Source organism: Rhinoderma darwinii, chromosome 5 (assembly GCF_050947455.1).
Source record: "Rhinoderma darwinii isolate aRhiDar2 chromosome 5, aRhiDar2.hap1, whole genome shotgun sequence".
Taxonomy (NCBI): domain Eukaryota; kingdom Metazoa; phylum Chordata; class Amphibia; order Anura; family Rhinodermatidae; genus Rhinoderma; species Rhinoderma darwinii.
The window spans coordinates 109,704,355-109,716,759 of NC_134691.1; the positions used below are offsets into that span (position 1 = coordinate 109,704,355).

The following is a 12,405-nucleotide window of genomic DNA, read 5'->3' on the forward strand; positions in this document are numbered from 1 at the left end:
CTCACTATTTTCGTTTTGTATCCAGAAGACAAATATGTCATGCAGCTTCTGACAGACGACTTCCTCTAAGTTTGCATTTTCTTCCCTCTAGTAAAGTCATAGCATAGTACTTGCCTTTACTATATACTGGTGACAGCCAAATTGAAAAAGCCACAAGCTATCAGATTTCATGTCACGATCTTAATGGTGCAGTCGCTTTCCAAGTCTATTTGTTGTTGGAAAGCTCAACTTTTCTCCTTAATGGCTCAGAAAAGGCCTTGGAGCAACTCTTTGTCTCACTATAGTTGTTAAACCAAGTACTGTAACGGATCCGTAGCAGAGATCATTTGCAATGAATTGTGGGGTTTTTTCCAGCAAATTCTGTACAAAGGACAACGACACTTACATCGGAGCAGAATACTAAGTCCGTCATTACTGGCCAGAAAGGGAGAGAAATGTAGTCCACTGTGTTCATAGAGCATGGATGTCACTTGTAATGTTACACACACTTATTAATACGGAGTGACACTTTAAATCCTGCATTTATGCACTGGTTGGGTATAGTACATGATTTTTTCTTTACTATTGGCCGACTTCTATTTGTGCTACTTGGCTGACGTAGATGCATTGTCACACAGTCAGTCACACCATGAAGCCTGGAGCTGAATGTTAAATATACAGTATATAGGAAGGTTCATTCAGTATGCTGAAGAGACTCGCAACAGCAGATTACAAATTACTACATGAGGAGTATCTTAATTCCAATAAAACAAAGCAAGGAGTCAGTTTGCAGACATTTTGTACCCACGTTTTAGCATCATTATTCCTTTAGGACTTAGATTGCTAAAGAAAAATACATTCAATTACAAAGTTTCGTTTAGACATTTAACTGCTAGTCTCTGCATCCATATAGTACCATGATTTACTATTTGCACAGTGTAATGTTTTGGGATTATGTGTGCAAATACGGCCTATGGTTGTAGGTATTGCAATGTCCATGTGGAGAGCAGCCAGTACTCTGCCTGTGTCCACCATTCTCAAGATCGACAGCTATCGATATATTTATACATTTCCAGGAGGAATAACAGAGCAACAGATGCTCCTAAATGGTCATTCAATTGGGGATAAAAGTATTTACTACACCGAACAGGTCAGGAGAGCTGACAGGTCATATTTAATAAATATCCCCCAATGTATTGATACACAACTTACTTTGTTACTCATGAAATCAGTACAATCCACCTTAGGCTGCATGAACATGGCCGCTAAGGACGGTTCCGTGAAACACGGATGGCTTCCGTGAAACACGGATGGCTTCCGTGAAACACGGATGGCTTCCGTGTGCAGTCTGTTGTTTCACGGGCCAAAGCAATAAAAAGGCAGAGACTGTTCCATCAAAAATGGGCAGGAGTAGGACCTGTCCTATTTTTGACGGAACGGCCGCACGGTTCCTTTAAAACAACGGAAGTGTGTATGGCCCCATTGAAATGAATGTGTCAGGGTGCTATCAATTAAAACAACGGATAGCACCCTGACGAAAATACTGAAGTGGGCATGAGGCCTAAGGCTACATTCACACGACAGTGGAAAAAAATGGCCATTAAAAACTGATCAACTGCCAGTTTTTCATGGCCATTTTGCATCAGTGTCTCTAAATTTTCATCCATTTACAGTTTGCCATGAGTTTTTCATGGTAATTATAAGGTAGAAAGAAAGGGGATGTAACCACGGCGCTGCTACTCAATAAGGATCCAGAAATTGATAATAGTATTTATTGGTAAGAAGGCTACGCGTTTCAATGCCGCACCGGCATCTTCCTCAGGCCTGAGGAAGATGCCGGTGCGGCATTGAAACGCGTAGCCTTCTTACCAATAAATACTATTATCAATTTCTGGATCCTTATTGAGTAGCAGCGCCGTGGTTACATCCCCTTTCTTTCTACCTTCTAATTACCAATATTGCACGGTTACCCATTGGTGTTACCGTTTGGGATTTCGGCAGCAGCACTCTCCACGATCTACTTCTATTTCAAAGTGTTTTGACCTATCCAGCTGTGGTAAGCATCCATCTGTCATACTCTGACTGTCTGATTGGGCTTACTCACACTATGTGGCGCCGTGTTTGTTTCTTTATGAGTTTTTCATGGCCGTTAAAAAAAATGATGGGTTTCATTTGTCTGTTTTTTTTTTTGTCCCAACCCCCTGAAAACACCACAGTGCCCATGTAGATAGTGCTGCAATGTCCCTATAGATACTGCCACAGTGCCCACTGTAGATAATGCCCACACAGGGCCAGTACTCCCATAGTACCCCAGTTCCCACATATAAAGTGCCAGTGCCCACTATAGATAGTGCCATAGTGCCCACATATAGATTGACAGCGCCCACATATAAAGTGCCGGTGACCAGTGCCCATTATAGATAGTGCCACAGTGCTCACATAGTATCACAGTGCCCACATATAAAGGGACAGTGCCCACTATATAGTGCCATAGTGCCCACATATAGATTGACAGCGCCCACATATAAAGTGCCGGTGACCAGTGCCCATTATAGATAGTGCCACAGTGCTCACATAGTATCACAGTGCCCACATATAAAGGGACAGTGCCCACTATATAGTGCCACAGCGCCCACATAGTACCACAGTGCCAACATATAAAGTGTCAGTGCCTACATAGTGCCACAGTGCCCATTATAGATAGTGCCACAGTCCCCATGTAGATAGCGCCGGTGTCCCCTGTAGATAGTACCACAGTGCCCAAATAGAGCCACAGTGTTTCCTGTAGATCGTGCCACACGCCCATATAGCACCCCTCCTGTAGATAGCACGCCCACTGTAGATAGCAGCCCGCTTGTAGACAGCACACCCCTCCCCTGTGAATAGTGCCACTGTAGGCGCGGAATCCCTCTGGCCGGGGATTCCGACCATAGAAGAGCCCCTAAAGTCTCTGTCCATATATGGACAGTGAAGTCAGGAGAGCGGATCCCCTGCCAGTGCGGGCCGGGGATTCCCCTCATAGACGGAGCCCCTGACGTCTCTGTCCGCACCAAGAGTAACCCCTTGAAGTTACTGTCCATAAATGGATAGTGATGCAGGGGGCTTCTGCAGGAGCAGAATCCCCTGCCAGAGCGGGGTCTGGCCGCCGGGGATTCAAACTCCTACAGGGAGCTACAGTGGCGCCATCTACGGGGGATGGGGGGTTGCTATCTTCAGGCAGGGGCGTGCTATCTACATGTAGGGGTGCTATCTGCAAGACTGAAGTCCACGGCCAGAGATCTTGCGATGCTCTGGCCGGGGATTCCATTGTTGGAAGCCCCGACTTCACTGTCCTTATATGGACAGTAATGTCAAGGGCTTCCCAGGGCTCAGCGCTCAAAGTAGCGCTGTGTGTATGGAGTCCTCGGCCAGGATCAGTTTTTACCAGCATTTTTACCGTTACAAAGGATTGTTTCTTGAAAAACGGCTGGTAAAAACTGATCTATTGACTTCTACGGGAGCCGTCTGGCCTTGAAAACGGCCAAAAATAGGACATGTCCTATCTTTTGACAGCCAATAATCACGGGCCATTAAAAAAAACGGCCATTTGAATACAACCATAAAACGTAATTGTTCTGAAAACAAACTCATCTTGCACTGAAGCCACTAAACGTCCCCACATGTCAAGTCACAACGAAACATTTTTTTTGCAAATTTATTATAACTATCCTGTTGGACAAACATATTTCAGCTCTCATGTACATAGTGGGTGAGATTAATTAATACTGGCTTAAAGTTAGACAGGCTAAGAACTAGACCAGACAGGCAGAAACTGCGCCAAATTGATCTCAGTGGCTGTATGATAAATTTGGGGAATAGACTTGCTAGACATGTTCGACATTTTTCTGTTTCTTAAGCCACTTTATGGCTGGCGTACTTTACACCAATATTTTGCGCAGAAAGAATTACGCACTCCATTAATCTAATGGATTTTACGACTCATCTTAACCACACCCCTATTTCTAGACACTGTTGAAAATCGTCAAGCGAGGTGTAAAAAGTGTTTCAAACACATAATAGATTTGGCGCATGGCATGTACGCCAGTTTTATGGTGCAATTTGAGTCAGAATTCTGGCGCATTTTACATTGTAATTCTCCCCAAGTGTTTATATTATACAGTAAGAATACCAATATGCATGGAGATCATTCATTTAGCATTAACATGTTTATACCTCACAAAATAACTGTTAATATATGTTAACTGTTAAGGGTAGTAGAAGTTTTACAAGGCTCAGAATACATTTACAGGAGGGTGGTAATAAGATTTCACAGCCAAAGCAGCCCACTGAAATAGGAGAACGCACAGATCATTTATCTTAAGACTAAAATATTATTAATGATAATTTCCAGAAAAACACAAATTTACTTAAAAATAGAATAACCCATTAAAACATAAGCATTTGATTGGTTTTTAATTCATGCTATTCACCAAAAGTGACCAACTCTACTGGCCAACCTCACAGCTGTTATAAGGGTGATCACCCAGCTTTCACAGACTTCTGAAAGGCAAATCACCCTATTGATGCTGCAGCATTGGCGTATTACATGTACTTCTCCCAAGAGCATCTCAAGGACTTTATTTGTAGATGATTTAGGAGTGTTTATGTTCTAACATTTCAATAAGACAAATATTGATGAAAAGTATTCAATGTTACATCAAATGTTTTCTACAAAGCTGGTGAAAAGAACACAAGAATACATCAGAATAGGATAGGACTCTGGAGACATTCTGACTGCAATTTTAGCAATGTATTTACTCATGCAGAAAGAGTCCATCATCTGTATAAAGCACTTCCCTACACTGCCCACTATGGGACCAGTCATATTCACTCAATAAGTGATGTGAAATCATACAGAAGATCCAGACAGTCACTAGGTGCCCCACCCTTAACTCCCAGTGCTGTAATGATGTCCGAGTACATAGTGTACCAATGCAATAGCAATGTAGGATGCTGCATACATTGTGTAATATATACAATACTTGCATGTTGTGTCTTATATAATTAGCATGTGAGAAAAGAAGAAGACAATAAGCCATTGGGATGCTGCACACAGGGTGTGGCTACTGGACTAACCCAACCTGCAGATGGAATAATAACTCACTGGTCAAAAGGACTAAAGTTTCAGAAAAGTGACATGATCTTCTAGGAAACAGTTTAGGATGTAGAAAAAGACAGAATCTAAAACATGTGCAATAGTAAAGCATTACATACAGCCATTCTTATTTTATTATTAGATTATTTGAGAACGAGAGAGGTCATATACACACTATATCTCCTTACAACATTGCGCTGTATGGATTATATAAACATATATGTTGATCAAATAGCAGTCACTGCATTTATTACATTTGCCTTGTTCCGATAGTTGCGTACAATGAGCAATACATTAATATAATGTAAAAATACTAATAAAAGCCAACCTAAAACCGGTCTTAAAGCGATCCAGAATAAGCATGGAGTTTATATAAAGTACTGAATGAGTTAAAGTGGTCTAGTGATCTCAGGAGACCATAGGATCTGGGGAGGGGCTGCTAAGGTCAACAAGAATGAGGGTATGCTTCAAGGATCTGCACAGGCCAATGGAGGATTACATCAAATCATGCCACAGGGCGACACAAGGGAGCAAAGCAGAGTCCTATAGGCTGTCATGTAAACTTGTACGTACCACAGCATCAAACTAGACTACAATACGATGAAGAAGGGCAAAGCTTATAGTAAAGAATCTGGAAGAAGACACTATACAATTATGATGGAGTCTACAACAACGGAAACATCATTTAAAGAAGGTCAATAATGGGAAAGTAGTCCAGGTGCTTATGAGTGAAATCTATATACACATAATACATAGACATTCACTCTTCCAGCCATGATCTCCGAGCCCGGCCACTAGTTCTATCCGGTGGAGTTGGGATCCAGTTATCCCTGCACAGGACAGATAACACTCCCTGAATAACCTATTGATACAGCAGCCTTTTCCATTGCTCAGAGTCCAGCTGTGTATAATGAAAGCCACATGTCCTGTACTCACTCAGCAGCCAGGTCCTGAGAGGAGGGGAGCCGTGAAGACACTGGCAGGGACCTCAGAGAGGATGCCTGGCACTGCAGAGGTCCACATCTCCAATTTACTATATCACCACACCCACCGCATTGCAGAAGCCACGGGCTGCTGCTGGGGATGATCACAAGCTGGATGGAGCTCAGTGACCAACACGACTACATCCATAAATAGACAGCAGCAGAGCCCCCCTCCCCCAACATGGAGGGCAGGTAAGTGCACCCCAGACACACGTCTCCTGTGCAGACCCCATTAGCGCAGAGCTGCTACAGTACCCCATGCCCCTGATGTGATTTGTCTCAGGCAGCCAGAAGGTAACATGATAACATTATTGCTGTAAAGTGAGAGCAGCATATGTTACATGAATCGCGCAGCACTATCCAGCGACACCCTGCGCCCCTCACCTTACATTACCCTGCAGCAAGGCGGAAAATGGTGCCTCAGAAAGCGCCTACATGCACAGTCGTATGGATGCAGCCTGGCACTGGACGGCAGCCTGGCATTTGAGGGGCGCTTGTGTGAGGCGCAGGACATACCTTGGTTTCAGCACCACAGCCGCCGGGGTTGCTCTCTAGAATCGGGTCACCACAGTGTGCAGCCACGCGTCAGCTGCCCGGCCCAACACACAGCAGAGCAGCAGTGGCGGCTCCCCCTCACCACACTGCGCGCCCCCTCTACTGCACGCCGCAGCCAATAGGAGACCACACAATGCAATTAACCCCGCCCACAGGATGGGAAGCCCACCAATTACCGCAATGACTAGGAGCCAGGAGACGAGTTGTCCCCACAGATGACTGGCACTCCGCAATGGGGCAACACTAGGACTAGAGACCTCGTTGTTGAGGACTTCAAGGGGCTGTCCGTAAAACTAGGACACCGGCTCGGTTACTTTAGGGGACAACCACGGCGTTCTGGAGGCTGCTCTCTACAGCAATGATTCACCCTGCAGTGCTGTTCAGAGCATCCTATGCATCCTTGTCCTGCTCCAGGCAACTCCTCCTCCCCCTGCTACACAGGCATCTGGCTGCAGTGAGGGGGAGGCTGAGCTGCATGCCCATGGTGACCACAGCAGGGCGAGCAGGAAGAAGAGATGACAGAGGTAGTTCACCGGCCGGCCTCCGCAATAGTGGCAGCAGGGCATGAATACTAGTCTTAGCCCTTGTCGAACTGAACTTTTTTCCTATACTGAAATAAATGGGGATGGTCTCCCCTGATAAGTCACCATGGTAAGAAAGGTTTCCATTGATTTCAATGGGATTTTTCGGATGGCAAATGCCATAATTTAAACTCCGGTATGTCAGGTTTCTGTAAGGCCTCGTTCACATCTGCATTGGGGTCCCGTTCTGACGTTCCGTCGGAGCTTTCCGTCAGAACGGGACCCTAAACAGACACAAACCAGAGGTTTCGGTTACCATCACCATTGATTTCAATAGTGACGGATCCGGTGCCCATGGTTTCCATTTGTCTCTGTTGTGCACCGGACCAGTCGTTTTGCCTGAAGCAATAGTGTAGTCGACCTCAGCTTTGTCTCTGTTCAGGGTCTCGTTCTGACGGAAAGCTCCGACGGAACGTCAGAACGGGACCCCAACGCAGATGTGAACGAAGCCTAAATTTTGGAGACAATTGTCTGTAATTCTATCCAGTAAAAAAAAATAGATCCGAAGCAAAGGACTAGATGTTCACATCGGTGTTGGAGCCTCCATCGCAGATCCGGTCCAAACTGCTGCGCCATTTATTCTAGTAAAATCATGGACACCATGACGGAAACCAAACGGAATTTCTTAAAGTCAACAGGTTCCGTCTGGCGCCATTGGTATTCACATTTCGACCGATCAGTCACTGCCGATATTTTTGTTGTTCTACTATGACGGAGCAGAACAACAGAAACGCAATCCCCTGGAGTACTAAAACTGCTGGCTGTGAGATTATATATATATATATATATATATATATATATATATATATATATATATATATATATATATATAATCTCCAATTGTCACTTCAAATATCCACAAATCGAAAAAGAAAAAAAAAGTTTCACTCTAAAGATCAGCAGCAACTCTTTATTGTAAAGTCTTCATGCAGGTGTTTGATTTTTACAATATAAAGTTGCCGCTGCTCATTAGGGGGAAGGTGCCGTGAACTTATTATTTTCCAATTTGTGGAAAGCTGCCAATATATGTGCCCAGCAAGCAAAGTGCTCTCCCAGTGCCCGTGGTTATGATAACAGTGTGCGCTGCAGTAAAGCACACACTAGAATCAATGACAATAAAGATAGACCTGAGCCACATTAGGATAACCCGGGCTTTATATAAGGAAGGAAACCGTATGGTGGAAAATGACTAATATAGATTGCATGGGGAATGAGCATTTACATCAGCTTAAAATCCCGGAAAGTGCTGCTTAGCAACCGACAGCACAGACATGATGTATCTGCTGCCGCTGTCACCATTCACCCCGTGACTCTGGATCACTGTTCATTCACAAGCACAAGAGTCACAGTGAATGCAAATGTGTTGTGCAATGTAAACATGTTAGGGGTACTAATGATCTTTCCTATTGAGGATCCAAGCTCACTGAATATTGCCTGGATTTCCCCACGGTTAGGTCAATATCCAATACTATTAATTAGAATTATTGACGTCATCCCTTTACATGTATCCTATCCATGCTGTCATGTGCAATGTAAGACGTTGATCAATGTGTAGCATATTGCGCAATACAAAAAACAGCCCACACCATAGACAAGTCTCTTGTGTGACTAGGACACGTCCAGTGTGCCAGTTGTGGGCAAATTGGTGACGTTTCTAATCTATGAAAGTGAATTGGCCTTACACAAATGCAATATTACCGATTGTTACTGTTGTATTGCTATCGGACACAGATTTTGAGGTACATGACAAAGTGAATACGTTTGAAGTCATGATTTCCTATATTTCCAAATGTAGCGGACACCGTAATAGAACCGGTCTGTCACATAATAGCGGATAATGAACATTTTTTTTTATTTCTACTATATAAGCTATTATCCTTGTATTGCGGATATCATTTTCTTTATAAAGGTTTTTCTTTTCCTGGTAATTGCAAGTGACCTTACTAAAAATTACCTTAGCAGTCCCAGTGAAATGTCAGCTGGGACTTTATGCAGCGGAGATGAATGAGATATTTAGCAGTCGGATAGTTTTATAAATGAAATGTCAATAGCTTGACCATGTGTAATGGACATTTAGCATTAGACAGGGATAGGGGCATGTACAAGAAACCCATGAAGGGTTAAATTAACATGAGCTGGTAGACCCCCAACTCCGTTCTTGAGGCTGTACATTGCATCTGCTTACCGGCGGAATTGCACAGCTATGAAATGCAGCATAAGGGTTGGTATTTTTGTTTGTCGCCATTTACTAATCATCATTGATGAGACCGCTGAGGCGCTGCCATTGTGCCACCCCGCTTTACCATAAGGCTCCATTCACATGGGCCTAGTTCATTTCTGTTTAAGTTGAATATTTAGAAGGTTGTAAATACAGAGTTTGTCAGACATTGCATGCATTTCATATATAAAACACAAAAAATGTTCAATCTTTGTCCATATTGGTACTTTAAGGGATTGACCACTTTCTAATGACATTTTTCAAAATGCCCTAAGTTGCTGCGTTCTGACACAGACAACTGTAAATACCCCCATCACACACCTCTGCGCTACATTTCAGGGCCCCCTTCTCCCTCTGGAGGGGCTTAGTAAACAGCCAACAACGCACTTATCTTGTCCATAGATTTCAAAGATGGCGGTGGTCAGGTGATTTTGCCACGTGACCACCTCCTAAGCTGCCTGCCCTTCTGTGCTACTCCGAACCATAGATGAATACGTTCAGCACATGTGTAGATACAGGCAGCAGAATCTTCCGTATCTGGCATGGGCTAGAATCATTCAGCTGCAGAAGAGCAGGATGCCCGTCACGTGGCAAAATTGCCTGACCACGGCAATATTTGAAACCTATGGATGGTATAATCGCGCCATCCTCGGTTTACTAAGCTTTTCCACAGGGAGATTTAATATGCGTTTTAGACACTTTTTGCGCCTCACTTGACTTTTTAAAAGTGTCTAGAAAAGGGGGCATGGGTGCAATATATTGGTCTAAAGTCAGCCAACCAAGAGGTGGTGTAAGGGAGAGAAAAGTGTCTAACACGTCTAGCAAGTGCCAAATTTATACAGCACGCACCACTGCAATAAATTTGTCATCTTTTGCCTGCCTACACTCTCTAATATACATTCCGGTCCCCTGCCGTGCAGCTTATGAGATTTTAATAGATTTTTATAGCACTGGCCGGGGACCGGAAGTCTAGTTGCGCAGTCTTCCTTCATGATTTCATCATGTAATCGGGCCCGCTGTACTCTATGTAAATCGCTGTACTACTGCTACTGCATTTTTCATGGCGCTTTTTACAAGCGTTTTTTATGGCATTTATAATTTTGTACAGACGAGTTCCCTGGTGTTTTTAAATCCTAAAGAAAAGCCTATGGAAAAAAAAAAAGCAGAAGGAAAGGCCATACCTCGAGCATGCTGCGTTTTGTTATTTTTAAAAAACGCCACAAACCCCGACAAACGCAAACTTTGTTTAAGGCAAAAGGAAAAACATGCCACTGTGTGAATCCAGCCTAAGGCTGGGTTCCCACGAAGCGTAAACGCTGAAGAATTTCCACACCGGAATTCTATGCAGAAATTCCGCAGCATTTACAGTAACAGCAAAGGGTATGAGATTTAGAAAATCTGCCCTGGAGCCCGCAGGGAATTCCGGCCGAAAAACTGCACCAAATTGTGGTGCAGTTTTTCGGGTGGAATGTCTGCTGCAGAATACAGCAGTAAAAAAAATAAAAATCCTATACTTACCCGTAGTCATGGCGACGCATCATTCGGATGTCCTGCAGCCTGGCCTCCTGGGATGACGTTTTATCCAATGTGACCGCTGCAGCCTGTGACTTGATAGAACACCGTGGACAAACGCTGTTGCTCAGTGGTCCAAAGTCCTGTTTTCAGATGAAAGTAAATTTTGCATATAATTTGGAAATCAAGGTCCCAGAGACTGGAGGAAGAGTGGAGAGGCGTCAATCCAAGTTGCTTGCGGTCCAGTATGAAGTTTCCACAGTCAGTGATTGTTTGGTGAGCCATGTCATCTGCTGGTGTTGGTCCACTGTGTTATATCAAGTCCAGAGTCAATGCAGACGTCTACCAGGAAATTTTAGAGCGCTTCATGCTTCCCTCTGCTGACAATTTATGGAGATGCCGATTTCATTTTCCAGCAGGACTTGGCACCTGCCCATACTGCCAAAAGTACCAATACCTGGTTTAATAACCACAGTATCACTGCGCATGATTGGCCAGCAAACTCGCCTGACCTAAACCCCATAGAGAATCTATGGGGTATTGTCAAGAGGAAGATGAGACACCAGACCCAACAATATAGACGAGCTGAAGGCCGCTTTCAAAGAAACCTGGGCTTCCATAACACCTCAACAGTAGTCCATTTGTAAGTATGGCCTTTTTCTGTGTTTTCGTATATGTCCCCTTGTTTTTATCGGTTCTGTTAACACCTCAACAGTGCCACAGTCTGATCACCTCCATGCCACGCCGAATTGATGCAGTAATATTGTACATATTGTTTAGTAGGCTAACATTTCGGTATTAAAAATCATTTTTTAAATTGGGCTTCTATAATATTCTAATTTTCTGAGACTAAATTTGGGGTTTTCATTAACGGTTAGCCATAATCATCAACATTAAAAGAAAAAAAATGATGGAAATAGATCACTGTGTAATGAATCTATATAATATATGAGTTTCCCTTTTTGAATTGAATTACTGAGCTCACGACAAATCCGTTAAAAGTATACCTGTGTTGTATGCCAGCTTAAGAAAAAAAAAAAGTATACGAACGTAAACCAGTCTAGGGAAGGCCAAAAAGGACACTCTGTTGGCCTCCGGTGGGCTAATGGAGCCATATGGACATGTTTAGTGTGCAGATGAAGAGCTTCCCCGACATACACGCTAAACATAGGGGAAAAATGTGATGTGCAGATAGCCTTCGACTGTAAAAATACTTAAACTTCCAAGGGTACTAAGCTCACTGTCAGGATTTGAAGACAGAAACTCCTGTGTCCCAAGCAGTAGCTCTTCTCATTGAGCTACTGATGCTGCTAGACAGCTCCATTGCGGAATCTATTGTCTAGGTTCTCTTGATTCCTTCCCTTGATTACCTAATTAGTCTTAACCTTTTAACTTCCTAAATAGGCCCGGTCCTTGCACTTTCTACTTGCCAGACTATTAAAC

General features: G+C 43.6%; 1 protein-coding gene across 1 annotated transcript in view; it reads right to left on the reverse strand.

The window, feature by feature from the left end:
* The window catches only part of EPB41L3 (erythrocyte membrane protein band 4.1 like 3), a 235,667-nt gene extending 228,910 nt beyond the window's left edge, over positions 1-6,757 (reverse strand). Inside the window, exon 1 of the mRNA XM_075826402.1 lies at positions 6,613-6,757. The gene's annotated coding sequence lies outside the window, so the exon portion shown is untranslated. The remainder of the gene's footprint in view (positions 1-6,612) is intronic.
* Between the last annotated feature and the right edge of the window lie 5,648 nt (positions 6,758-12,405).